The sequence below is a fragment of the Palaemon carinicauda genome, chromosome 9 (genome assembly GCF_036898095.1).
Source record: "Palaemon carinicauda isolate YSFRI2023 chromosome 9, ASM3689809v2, whole genome shotgun sequence".
NCBI lineage: Eukaryota > Metazoa > Arthropoda > Malacostraca > Decapoda > Palaemonidae > Palaemon > Palaemon carinicauda.
The window spans coordinates 89,353,099-89,365,598 of record NC_090733.1 but is presented as its reverse complement, the minus strand read 5'-3'; positions in this window follow the sequence as shown (position 1 = coordinate 89,365,598).

Sequence of the window (12,500 nt, the reverse complement as noted above, 5' to 3'; positions counted from 1 at the left end):
TAATTATAGCTCGTAATAAATCAATACCAGAATACTTTGAAAACTAAAGTATACCGAAAAAATCATGAATGCAAAGAGGGATACGCAGAGAAAAACAGTTTTTCGACTGGTTGAATAAAATCCTCTTCAGTTTCAAATACAAAAACTATTCATTAGAGCAATCAAAAAAATCATTCTATTCATTAAAAAGTAATAATAGAATATATGGAAACAAGATATATGTCTATTGTAGATTTTAGAGTTTTCAAATATGCGGCCCCAGAATTTTATAATATCCTCCCATTAGACATCCGAAAGACTGAAGATATTAGCTTTCAAGAGAAAACTCAAGACTCTCTTATTTTCTAAATACTTTGATGATGTAGATTTGACAATAAAGGAGCAATAGGAAGTGTGAAATTCTGAATGCCTTAGGATGCATACGATAAAGTGACTGTGAATGCCCTGTAGAGAGTGGGGTCCCCGTACAGTATAGGATTAGAAAAGTAGCCCTTGAAGTAAGTAAAGTGATGTATAATTGTTCTTTTTGGAGTGTATTTTTTTTGCGTAAAAGTTTAGATTTTACCGATACTTTTCTGTTTCCTGCTATTATGATGACGATCATACCCTTAAAGTATTTACTTTCTTTTCCTGCTCTCAGTATATTCATAAAAAGACTATTAAAACTTTTCACTTTACACGAAATTTATATCCTTTGATATGTGCAATAGCGATAAAGGAGAGTCTTTCTTTTTATTTACCTTGTTTTGTTTGTTATTGTTTATATTTGAAACTTTTAATATTGAATTATAAAAAAAGTGAAACCCATTAAGGTTCTTTACTAGAAACTTAGTAAAACGTAATGATAACAGGTATGTTACAACCTTGTATTATGCACTAGTGCATGTAGATATTCAACTAGGCCAAATCATCATCAAAACAATTGATAGGGTTATTGAGACGTATTTCTAGTTTTAGTGTATTATTTTTTTTAAATGTCCTATTTACTATTTGATGATGATAAGCCACAGTTATTTTCTTTCCGAATTTTTCGAACAGTTTTTCATTTAGTTTACACTCAGTATCGCTCAGCTGAGTCGTCATTAACAGTTGAAGCTGCCTTTGACATGATGAAATGGAGTGAATTAAGAGATGAATGCAACTAAAGAGATCTTAAGAGATAACAAGTTTTTATAAGAGCAGTTCCGAGCAAGAATATCACAACAAATCAAACAGACTATTGTGTGAAGGGCACGCTTAAAAAGGTTCTGTTATCAGTGCCGGTGGAGAGTAAAATATACAGAAAAGGAAACACTGTTACAGTATATGAGTGTTTGTGAACTAAGTGTGGTATAAGGCTCACTCCCTAAAAAAGGCATACATGTGAAATAGGTTCCCTGCTCTTGAGAGGCAGATCTTCTTGCAGGAGATACACATGTTTTAAACAATCAATGGGGACCCAGTCTTCTTTGCCACAAATGTAAATTAAGAAAGCCTTTAGTGTGTGATGGATCACGAGGAAAAGCCCCACGTAAGGGGCCGCTGGTGTTGGCTTATTAGTATCGTGCAGGAAACCTTCCGATGCCTCATGAAAAGCTGTCTGTATGTGTTGCTTCACTGGGAGCTTTTAAGCCTGGCGGCATGGAGCAAATTTTCCCACAACTTGACGTAGGCACTGCAGTGTGCTACTGTTATTAACACACATTGAGTATGTGTTGTTTGAGATGTTGAGTCTTGAATTAAAGTCAAGCATGGTAACTTTAAAATGGTTTATTCTCTAAAAACAACAGTGTTAAACATCTCCATCACCGGAGTATAACTGGTTTGGTCGGATGACCAATTCAGGTGAAGTATAGATAAGAACTGCCTAAAATATCGATATCACAGATATCGTATATTTAGTTGTCTCAGCATTTAAACACAATATATAAACTTCACATTCGTCTAGGAAGACACCTGCATCCGGTGACGACACAATCTTTCACATGGTATGCATTTGTGTTTATGCTTCAGAAAAATGTTACATTGCTGAGAGATGCAACTATTAATGGAAAATTATAAGGGCTGTTTGATTTCCTAATAACTCCTTCTTCTAGCATTTTACCTACTTCCTCATTTATCTCATTCTGGAATTTCATAGGGAGTCTGTACGAGGGTACATAGATAATTTTCTGCTTGTCCTTTAACCTTATTTGATGCTCGATCACATCTGTTTTTCCTAAGGATCCATCCGTAGTGGAAAAAACATCATGATATTTAGTTAAAAGTCCAAAAATTTTCTGCTGAATTTCTTCGTCTTGAATGTCTTTATTGATTTTATTTTTAATAGATTGCAAAAGGGATTCATCCGCAACTGATTGACCGTGATTGATTTCAGCAACAGTAAGAATACGATGTTTATAAACTTCTACATCCAAGATATGTTGATTTTTGTGAATTACTAAAGTGTTATTTAAATGATTACAGACTTCAATATTACATTGTTGATGGGAGCCTACTGTATAAATAGCTTGTGTGACAGACAATCTGTTAGTTTTCAAAGTGTCGGAAAGGATTAATACTTCAGATCCCTGTAATGTTTTCTTTATTTGCACTATTAAATTCGAAGGTAGGTTTGGCTCGATAGATTGCGTGCAAGATGATATTACGGGTGAACGAGAATTCTGCTGGGTCACGTATATTATTTCTTTATTAGTGAGACAAGTTATTGGTTCTGCAACGTACGTTACGGTTACATTTGTCGTCTCCTTTTTATCCAAAACTGATTTTAAGGTATTAGAAGACTTATAGAATTTTCCTTTGATATACACGCCGTGCTTGGCAGGAGCTATGATAATGTTTTGATTTCCCATAGATGGGTATCCTATAATTACAGCTGGATACATATCAATGTTTTGTACAACAACAAATGTATCGGCAAACATGCGTTTACCGACTTTGAATTGAACATGAGTTATGCCTATGACATTTAATTCCTTATTTCCTATACCCGAGAGTCTTACTCCCGATTTTTCTATCGGAAAGTTCGAAAACAACAAATGATGTGTCCTCAAATCCATGATATTACGTGGACTACCAGAGTCAAAAAATAACGTAAAGGATTTGTATTCTAAATTTACAGCATATAAGGTTGGTCGTAACTCATTTTGGCTTATTATTGTATGAATTCGTTGCAAATCTATGGGAGCATGCACTGTTTTACTTAATTCGGCCGTGTGTTTCATAGGAAAATCTATTGCCTCACAATGATCTGATAAAACATTAAATTGATTATTCAATACTATTGATGTTGACATGAATGACCTTGACCCGACATCACTCTCTTCCCCACTGGAGTTAATTATGTGGTATTTGCTTTGCTCTGCACATTCTGAAAATTAGTCTGACCTTGCGAGGTCTGGTTTGACGACCCAGGCTCAGTGTTATTCGAAGAAGTATTTGTTTGTTTCGGATTCTGAACTACATTGACGTTTGGCTGTTTCTCCTTATTGTTAAAATGAGGATTTTTCTTTCTTATTTCCATATGGAACTGACTGTGGAATTGACTGTGTATTTCTAGGATTCTGTTGTGTCTTACGGGAGTAGCACTGACTATATGAATGAGTCGAACTATTATGTATCGAACAGAATTTCGTTCTGCAGTCCGCGATTAAGTGACCTTGACGTTTGCAATTATAACATGTCATTCCCGCTACTTGACTATTATTAACTACGTTTACTTGTTGTGGCTTTGTTTCATTCTTTGCAAAAACTTGAGTTAACACGGGATCGAGGTCTGGATACTTTGCCATTTGTTTCTTTATCTGTTTATATACATCCAATTCCGTACTTGCAGGTGTTAACTTTTTATCAAAACACCGCCCTAAAGCTTCAGGCAACATAAGTGTCATGCAAGTTAAATACATTAATCGTAAAAAATCTTTCACGGAGATGTTATCTCTAGTAACCCAAGTGGAATTACCTAAAATATCTTGATATTCATTAAGCCTATAAGCTATGAGAGCTGCTCTCTCAATAACATTAAGCTGATTCATAAGTGTATTTCTTAACCTTAATACTACATCCAAGGCTTCTTCACCCCCATAGACCGCGCGTAACCTAACTTTGAAATCATCCCAGGTAACTGCTTTTTGAAATGAAACACCTCTTAAATACGCACTCGCATCCCCCTTTGAAAAATCTATAAAACTTTTAGTTTCTTGTAATTGTACAAAAGGGTCTACGATTTGTTTGGCATTTAAATGGGCATCGACGGATGAAATCCATGACTCCACATTTTGAGGCAAGAACCCATTAACCCGACCCTGAAAAGGAAGGATTGCAGACCTGGCATTTACAAGCATCACAATCGCGAGAGGATTAATCTGTCCTATGCCACTAGGTCCAGGGATGGGGCTCACAGGGGGCGTCATGACTACTGTATTTCTTATCCTATCTCTTTGACCCCTTGCATTTCTGTCAAAATATCTATATGAATACAGACGTCCACTGCGTAAACGCATAAGCACCCAATGATAAAGATTATAACAAAATTCCCCAAAACAATGCTACTAATCCCAAGACATTTCCCGAGAATTTCTGAAACAAAACGGAATTGGCACAAAGAGAGAAAAATTCTAGATGAGAATTCAGAGTTGAACACAGTTTCCTTTAATGAAAGGAAAATAAAAGATTAGCAAACTACCCACCCCGGTAATAATCGACTAACGACTCGTGATAACTACACTTCACTGCCCAAACTGAAATGAATATGAAAATTGTACTTAGCTTTATATGGTTCTGTGTGATGTCGTCATATCCTCTCTCTCTCTTGATGTTTGGGTGAATGTGTCGGTCCGATTCCCCCTCTCTCTCTTGATGTTTGCGTGAATGTTTCGGTCCAATTTCCGTTGAATGTAGTGCTTCCTGGATATGTTTTGTAAGCGTTGAACGTCAGTCCTTGGGTTTCCTAGGATGTTGATTGAAGATCCAGTTCATCAGTTTGTATGTATAATATTCATTAAATGTTTTAGTCTTCGATGGACTATGATACTTAGTCAAAATTGTAGATTCATTACTGTTGATTTCTTGAAGATCTTTCTCTGGTTTTTACAGCTTTATTTTTGATTTCTTGAAGATCTTCCTCTAATTCTTAGAGTCTTATTATTAATTTCTTGAAGATCTTTCTCTGATTCTTAGAGTTTTAGCGCTGCCACCATTTATTAGTGTGCTACTGTTATTAATACACATTGAGTATGTGTTGTTTGAGATGTTGAGTCTTGAATTAAAGTCAAGCATGGTAACTTTAAAATGGTTTATTCTCTAAAAACAACAGTGTTAAACATCTCCATCACAGGAGTATAGCTGGTTTGGTCGGATGACCAATTCAGGTGAAGTATAGATAAGAACTGCCTAAAATATCGATATCACAGATATCGTATATTTAGTTGTCTCAGCATTTAAACACAATATGTAAACTTTACATTCGTCTAGGAAGACACCTGCATCCGGTGACGACACAATCTTTCACACGGTATGCATTTGTGTTTATGCTTCAGAAAAATGTTACATTGCTGAGAGATGCAAAATGCATCCTGTTATGATTTTGTCTGACTACAGCAAATCTCACGCTAGCTTCTTCTTCCACAATGACATATTACGTCATGTGTTTTAAACATGTAATAACTAACTATTACACATACACCATATCAGCTGCCAAGACATCCAGACCGTCTTTAGGAGTGGTACATAGTCCAAGGGGGACCAGGAGAAGGGGAGTAACCTAGTTGGAGTCCTTGCATCAGAACATCACAGCTGCTTTGAGGGTGCCATGAAAACGTTCAACTACTATGTTGGCTGCATGGTTATTTCCTTCACAGTCATTTTATCATGTGCATTCCAGGTTATTCAGCATTTCACACCGCCTATTGCTTGTTTATTCCCCACTATCAAAGTGCTTAGAGAACAAAAAATTCTTCAGTTTCCTCTTCAAAGCCTTATTATCTATAGTACTTCATATGTGTAGTAGGGTTGTAGGTGGTTGTCTGATGTTGGATGATGCCCAGGATATTTGCTAATGATGTCCACAGTTGAGAGGTGAAAGTGGTACCTCTCTCAGAAGTAACATACTCGAGGGATACCAGATTTCACTAAATACCCTGAGAGTAAGGCAGCTGTACATAAGGCGGACGTTGCAGTTTCCATGGGGATCATTTTAGGACAACGAGTGGAGTGGTCAATGGTGATAAACAGGTAACAATATCCTTGTGATGTGTTACTGAGCCTGTTACATCGACGTGAGTGTAGGAAAAAGGACGCTGAGGTTGAGGGAAGGTACCCACTCCTGAATCCATGTGTCTATGTACTTTTGTAGTTTGGCATGAAGTACTTGTATGGGCCCTATCCTAAGCATTCTTTGTAATGTCGTACCAAATGAACTTCATCTTCAGAGGCTGTACAGTAGATCACCACGAGGAATGTGAAAGGCCATGAATGAAATCACCCACGCTGTCGATACATGGGAGTGGGTATCCATGTTCGTGGTCTACCAGTATTAACAGCACAGAGGAGGGTGACGTTGGAGTTATCTAAGGCAATGTCTTCTCAATGGAGGGATGTGCAGGATATCATGCATGCTTGATGCTCTGGATCTTTTCTTTGGGCTTTTGTCAAGGCATTTTGATCCAGTCACTGGTGAATAGCGGCCATTGTGTTTCTTGACAGGGCATTGGCAACAGGATTAGTATTCCCAGAAACGTGTTGAAGAGTGCTATTGTATTCAGATACAGAAGAGCGATGTTGGTGTTGACGGGAGGACCAGGTGTTAGACTGTCATGTGAAGGCATGCACCAAAGGCATATGGTCCATGTGAATGGCATACCATTTAAGAGGTGGTGATAGTGACGGACAGGCAAATGCACCGCCAGCAATTCGTTGTCGAAGGTAAAGTAGTTGCGGGCGAGTGAGTGCTGAAAAAGCTTGGCTATATGGGTGGCTGATGATGGCAAGTACTGCTACATGTAGTATTTTTTGAGGGTGTCATATGCTATCGACATGTTTCCTTGGTTAAAAAGCCAGTCTAAGATTTCACGGAGAGTGTTCTCGGGGATCGCTATGAAGAGAGTCTCCTTTGATGCTGGAACAAGTTGTACCCTTGATATGAAACTTAAACTTGGTGAGCTTAAATAAAGTAAAGGCATCTGTACTAGCGAAGGGTGGTTGTCTCATGTATGTGGTGTGCAAAGAAGAGTCATAGTCAAGAGGGCGGCATGATTAAACAGTAAAACACCGCATTGAGGGTGAAGGCGGGAGGGAGCTGATCCTCCGGAGGTCACCAATTATACGAGGTTGCTGTTAGGTTATAACAAAAAGACGACATGAATGCAAAGAACTTTATATCAATAGATAAAGAGTTTATAAAAAAATCAACAGGATTAGGATTCCCAGAAACGTGTTGAAGAGTGCTATTGTATTCAGACACAGAAGAGCGATGTTGGTGTTGATGGGCAGACCAGGTGTTAGACTGTCATGTGAATGGCGTACCATTTAAGAGGTGGTGATAGTGATGGACAGGCAAATGCACCGCCAGCAATTCATAGTCGAAGGGAAAGTAGTTGGATTTGGCCTTGGAAAATTTTTAACTTTAGGAAGCCAATGGGTGGGGCGAGCCATTGACCACCTGCTCGAGTACTGCACCAATAACGATGTCACTGGCATTGGTGGAGAGAAAGAGAGGGACATGTAGCAAAGGAAAACTGAGAGCAGCAGCAGTTCATAGGATAATTTTTGTGTTGCAGAAGCCTAATTCTTGAAAAAGACCCCACTTCAGGTGTTTTTGCGTGCCCTTGAGGGAGGCGTAGAGATGGGCAAAGGTGTCAGTATTGGCTGGCATGAATCGATGATAATAGATGATTATGCCTAAATATTTCAGTGCTTTGACGGTCCAGGGCGTGGGGAAGTTCTGAACAGCTGCTACCATCTCAGGGAGGGGTAGACTCCTTCAGGAGTGATGTGGTGACCTTTAAAAAAATACTTTCTTATAGCCAAGGGACACTTGTAGTCCGGTACGGACTACAAGGCTGTTCTGTTGTGGGTGGTCGAGAACAATGACTTGGTTACGGAGGTGTTTCTCTTTAGAGGAAGAGAGCACTAGTATCTCATCACGTAACTAATACAGAAGGGGAGGTCCCCTAAGAGCCCATGCATGTGTTAAAAAGTATCCAAAGGATTATGAAAGCCAAAACAGGAGTAATTGAAGGTGTATGTAACGAAGGGGGTGGTGATAGCAGTCTTGGGGATGTCTTCTGGGTTAATGGGTACTTGATAATACCCTTTTAAGATGTCGAGTGTGGGGAAAACTTTCACTTGTGCAAGTAGGAGGTAACATCTGCAATGGTTTGGAGGAGTTAGTGACCCAGTTCTCTCTTTATGTAATGTGGCTGTAATCCCCACAAGCCATCTTTCTTCAGGACGATGTGTAAAGGTGACGAATATGGGCTTAAGGCCTTTAGTCAAAGGCCCATTTCTCCCATTTGAGCAAACGTTTGTTTAGTGGCTGCCGAACGATCCGATGTCAGATGCCTGAATCTGGCTAACAGGAGGGACCAGTTGTCTTGATATGGTGATAAATACCATGCTTGGTGGAAACCGTGGGCGTTTGGCGAAGTTCTGTAGGGAAGACTTCCGAGTAAGACAGGAGGAGGCTAGCGTAGGTGTCCGTGGGTGAACTGATGGAGAGAGTGAGGCTGGAGGGGGCTGGTTGAAGAGGGTTTGATGGGTAGGAGTCTGCCTTGACAAACCATCGGTGAGCAATATCAACAATGAGGTGGAAATTGGAGAGGAAATCCGCACCGAGTATCGTCAATGTAACGTTAGCAACGAGAAACTTCTAAAGATATTTGGCACTCTCAAATGATAATGTGAGGGTCTCATTCCTATGTATATGGAATACAGATCCATGGGCAGCTACCAGGCAGATGTCACCAGACTTGGACTGACCATGTCGTGTTCTGGAGATTGACACCGGTAGAAGAGAATGACAAGAACCAGTGTTTACCAAAAACTGGATACCTATACCTACATCTTGTAAAAGAAAATATTAGTGATAGGGGAGGCCACCCCCCACTCCCCCACCCGATGGCCTAATTACTAACAACCGTTTGCACACTTCTTTGCAGCAGCCGTGAATCTTGAGTGGTAGTAGCATAACTGCGGCTGATGGGCATCAGTAAGTAGCTGGAGAGTTCGTTGATTGGAGCATGAGTAAGGGGTTGTATATGTGGGTAATGGGGACCTTTGTTGCTGCTCAGGCACGCCGAGAAGTTGGCATCTGAGTTCTACTGCATTCCGTCCTACCGCATTCACGTCAGCTTCGGTCGATGTTGAATAGTTATCCTCTTCATCGGGAGTGAAGGCATTGATGGAACTCTTGAAGTTGGTGAAGTGGCTGTTCATAATCACGTTGACTTTGGTCATTAGGTCCTTCATGGGCAAAATATAAACATCGTGTATGGCAGCGGGTACAAGGTTGGGTAGGTGTCGTGCCCAAAGGGCATGAAGAAGGTTCACCTCTCGAGAAGACCAGTTTTGAGAAGGTCCCCAAACGGTTGTTGAGACCGCTGAAAAACCTTAGGTATATGGGTGTGGGATGATAGCGAGTACTGCTCCAGAAGGTATGTTTTGAGGGCGTCCTACTCTATTGGCAAGTCCCCTTGGTTGCAAGGCCAATCTAAGATTTCGCCTTGAGTGTCCTCGTGGATCCCCCCGAGATCATAGCTTGCTATGATGCTTGAGCCAGATCACATCCTTGATGCGAAACTGATCCTCGGGCCACTGAAAACAAGTGAATGCTTTTATAATGGGGAAGGGCAGTAGTTCCATTCATGTGGTAGGCAGAAAAGAGTCATGTTCAGAGGGCTTCATCATTAAACAGTGACACAGAATAGTGAGGGGGAATGAGGGAGGGAGCTGGTCTTCTGGCAGTCACAAATTGTACGAGGTTGTTGTTAGTTTATATTAGAGAGACGAGATGAATGCAACTAACTTCATTCCAACAGATAACGAGTTTATATACAAACAGTTCCGAGCAAGAATGTCACAAAAATTCCAACAGTCTAATGCATTGAAGGTTCAGCTTTAACGGGTTCTATTATTAGTGCCGGGGAAGAGAGATATATAAAAAATTGGAAATGCTGTTAAAAAGTACTAGAGTGTGTAAAACAAGTGTAGTATACCTTACAGTACATACTTTTACTTTGAGACCTGCTTTTGTTGTCCTACACTGCAAGGAAACCCTACTCTTAACAGGGCCTTCTCAGTTATTTTTTCGTATGCATTTTTTTTTATTTTGTGCATCAACCGCCTAACTATTATAGCAGCTCGATATCCTGCATAATTGTGCATTCAAGAAATAGAGGTTACTTTATTGGCAATTGTAATTGAACCACAATTATAGTTTCTTGCAAAATTTTGTCATATTCAATAAATCTGGTTTTGTATTTCCTTGTCTTTCACCAAAAAAAAAATCCCCGGTACGTCTGGGGGTGGACATCTGTGTCCTGCCATATTCTGTCTCTCCCCATTTATGTCAGATTTGGTCGATGTTGAATAGTTGTCCTCTTCATCAGGAGTGGAGGCATTGTTGGAACTCTTGAAGGTGATGAAGTGGCTGTCCATAAGGACGTTGACTTTGGTCATCAGGTCCTTCATGGGGAAAATGTGGACATCATGTAAGGCAGAGCATACAGTTTTTCGTATTCAAAGGGCAAAAAGTAGTTTCATCTCTTAAAAAGAGCCGTTTGCAGTATGTTGCAGGTCATTTCCATGCGGGAAAGCGGAGCCTTTTGGTCCCTGCAACAGTTGTTAAGAGTGCTGAAAAAGCTTTGCTATATGAGTGGCTGATGATGGCAAGTACTGCTCCATGTAGTATGTTTTGAGGGTGTCATATGCTAGTGAGATGTTTCCTTGGTTAAAAAGCCAGTCTGAGATTTCACGGAGAGTGTTCTCGGGTATCGCCATGAGGGGAGTCTCCTTTGATGCTGGAGCAAGTTGTACCCTTGATGTGAAACTGAAACTTGGTGGGCTTAAATAAAGTAAAGCTATCTGTACTGGCGAAAGGTGGTTATCTCGTGTATGTGATGTGCGGAGAAGGGTCATAGTCAAGAGGGCGGCATCATTAAACAATAAAACACCTCAGTGAGGGGGAAGGCGGGTGGGAGCTGGTTGCTGTTAGGTTATAACAGAAAGACATGAATGCAAGAACTTTATTTCAACAGATAACGAGTTTATAGAAAAGCAGTTCCGAGCAAGAATATCACAAAAACTCACGCAGACTAATGCATGAAAGGGTAGGCTTATAAAGGTTCTGTTACTAGTGCTTGTGGAGTATGAGTTATAAAAAAAAGGAAAGACAGTTAAAGTGTACGAGAGTGTGTGAAACATGTGCGTTACACATTGCAGTACTTACTTTCACTTTAAGGGCTGCTCTTGTGGTCCCATTTTGCAGGGAAATCCTACCCTCAAAAGGACCTTCATTGTCATTTTATCGTATTTGTATGCATTCAAAGGCATTCACCATTTCAATGTTCAGTAATTATTTTGCATCCTTATATTTTGTGCATCAACCGCCCAACATTCACTTCAGCATTTATAGTTTCTTGCGAGATTTTGGCATTTCCAATAAATCGTGTTTCGTATTTCCTTATCCTTCACAAATAAAAATACATTTAAATGCAATATAGGTTTCCCTTATCACTTGTGATATATTCTGCCATCCGAAAAACTTCTTTAATTACAACTTCTAATAAAAAAACTCCGATAAAGAAAAACAAGTTTCTAACAACTTGTGATTACCATAATTACTAGTTCGTACAAGTTTCTAACAGCTATCTTTTCGAACTATTTTGCTTCCGAATATCCAGTCGTCGAACAATTTTATTCCCAAAACAAATATACAATATGATTTTAACATACCAAAATTGATATTTACTTCAAATCTAAATAAAGTTCATAGTCCCAATCAAAAAATTATTATTTTTTCACAAAATTTCCTATAAGGATATAAAATAATTAGATTCCTACGATAAGTCTTTGTAATGTATAGATTAATTAATAATTTTTTTTTTATATTAAGCTGATTGGTTACGGCCAGTTACCAATCATTTCTTTTGAGTAAGGAGTGACAACTATTTAAAGAAGTGATCTTTTCTTTTTTAATTTGAAGAAAAAATACACTTTTAATGGTATTCTTTTTGGTGGTCATCTTTTAGTAATTTTATTCTTGGTTGTCCTCTTTTAATAAATTTCGTCTTGATTGTCAATTTTAAATAATTTTCTTCTTGGTTTTCAGAGTGACTTGAATATTCGGTTAAGTATTCATAACTGTGAGAATGAATCTTCTTCTTACACGATCCCAACTGTGGGTTTATCACGTAAAGAACATGAATTATTGGAAGTTCCTTTTGGCAGCGCTGACTTGAATTGCTGCCCCATAAACTATGCAGTCTATTTACTCCAGCTGTCTTGGTGAACAATGGCCGTTTGTG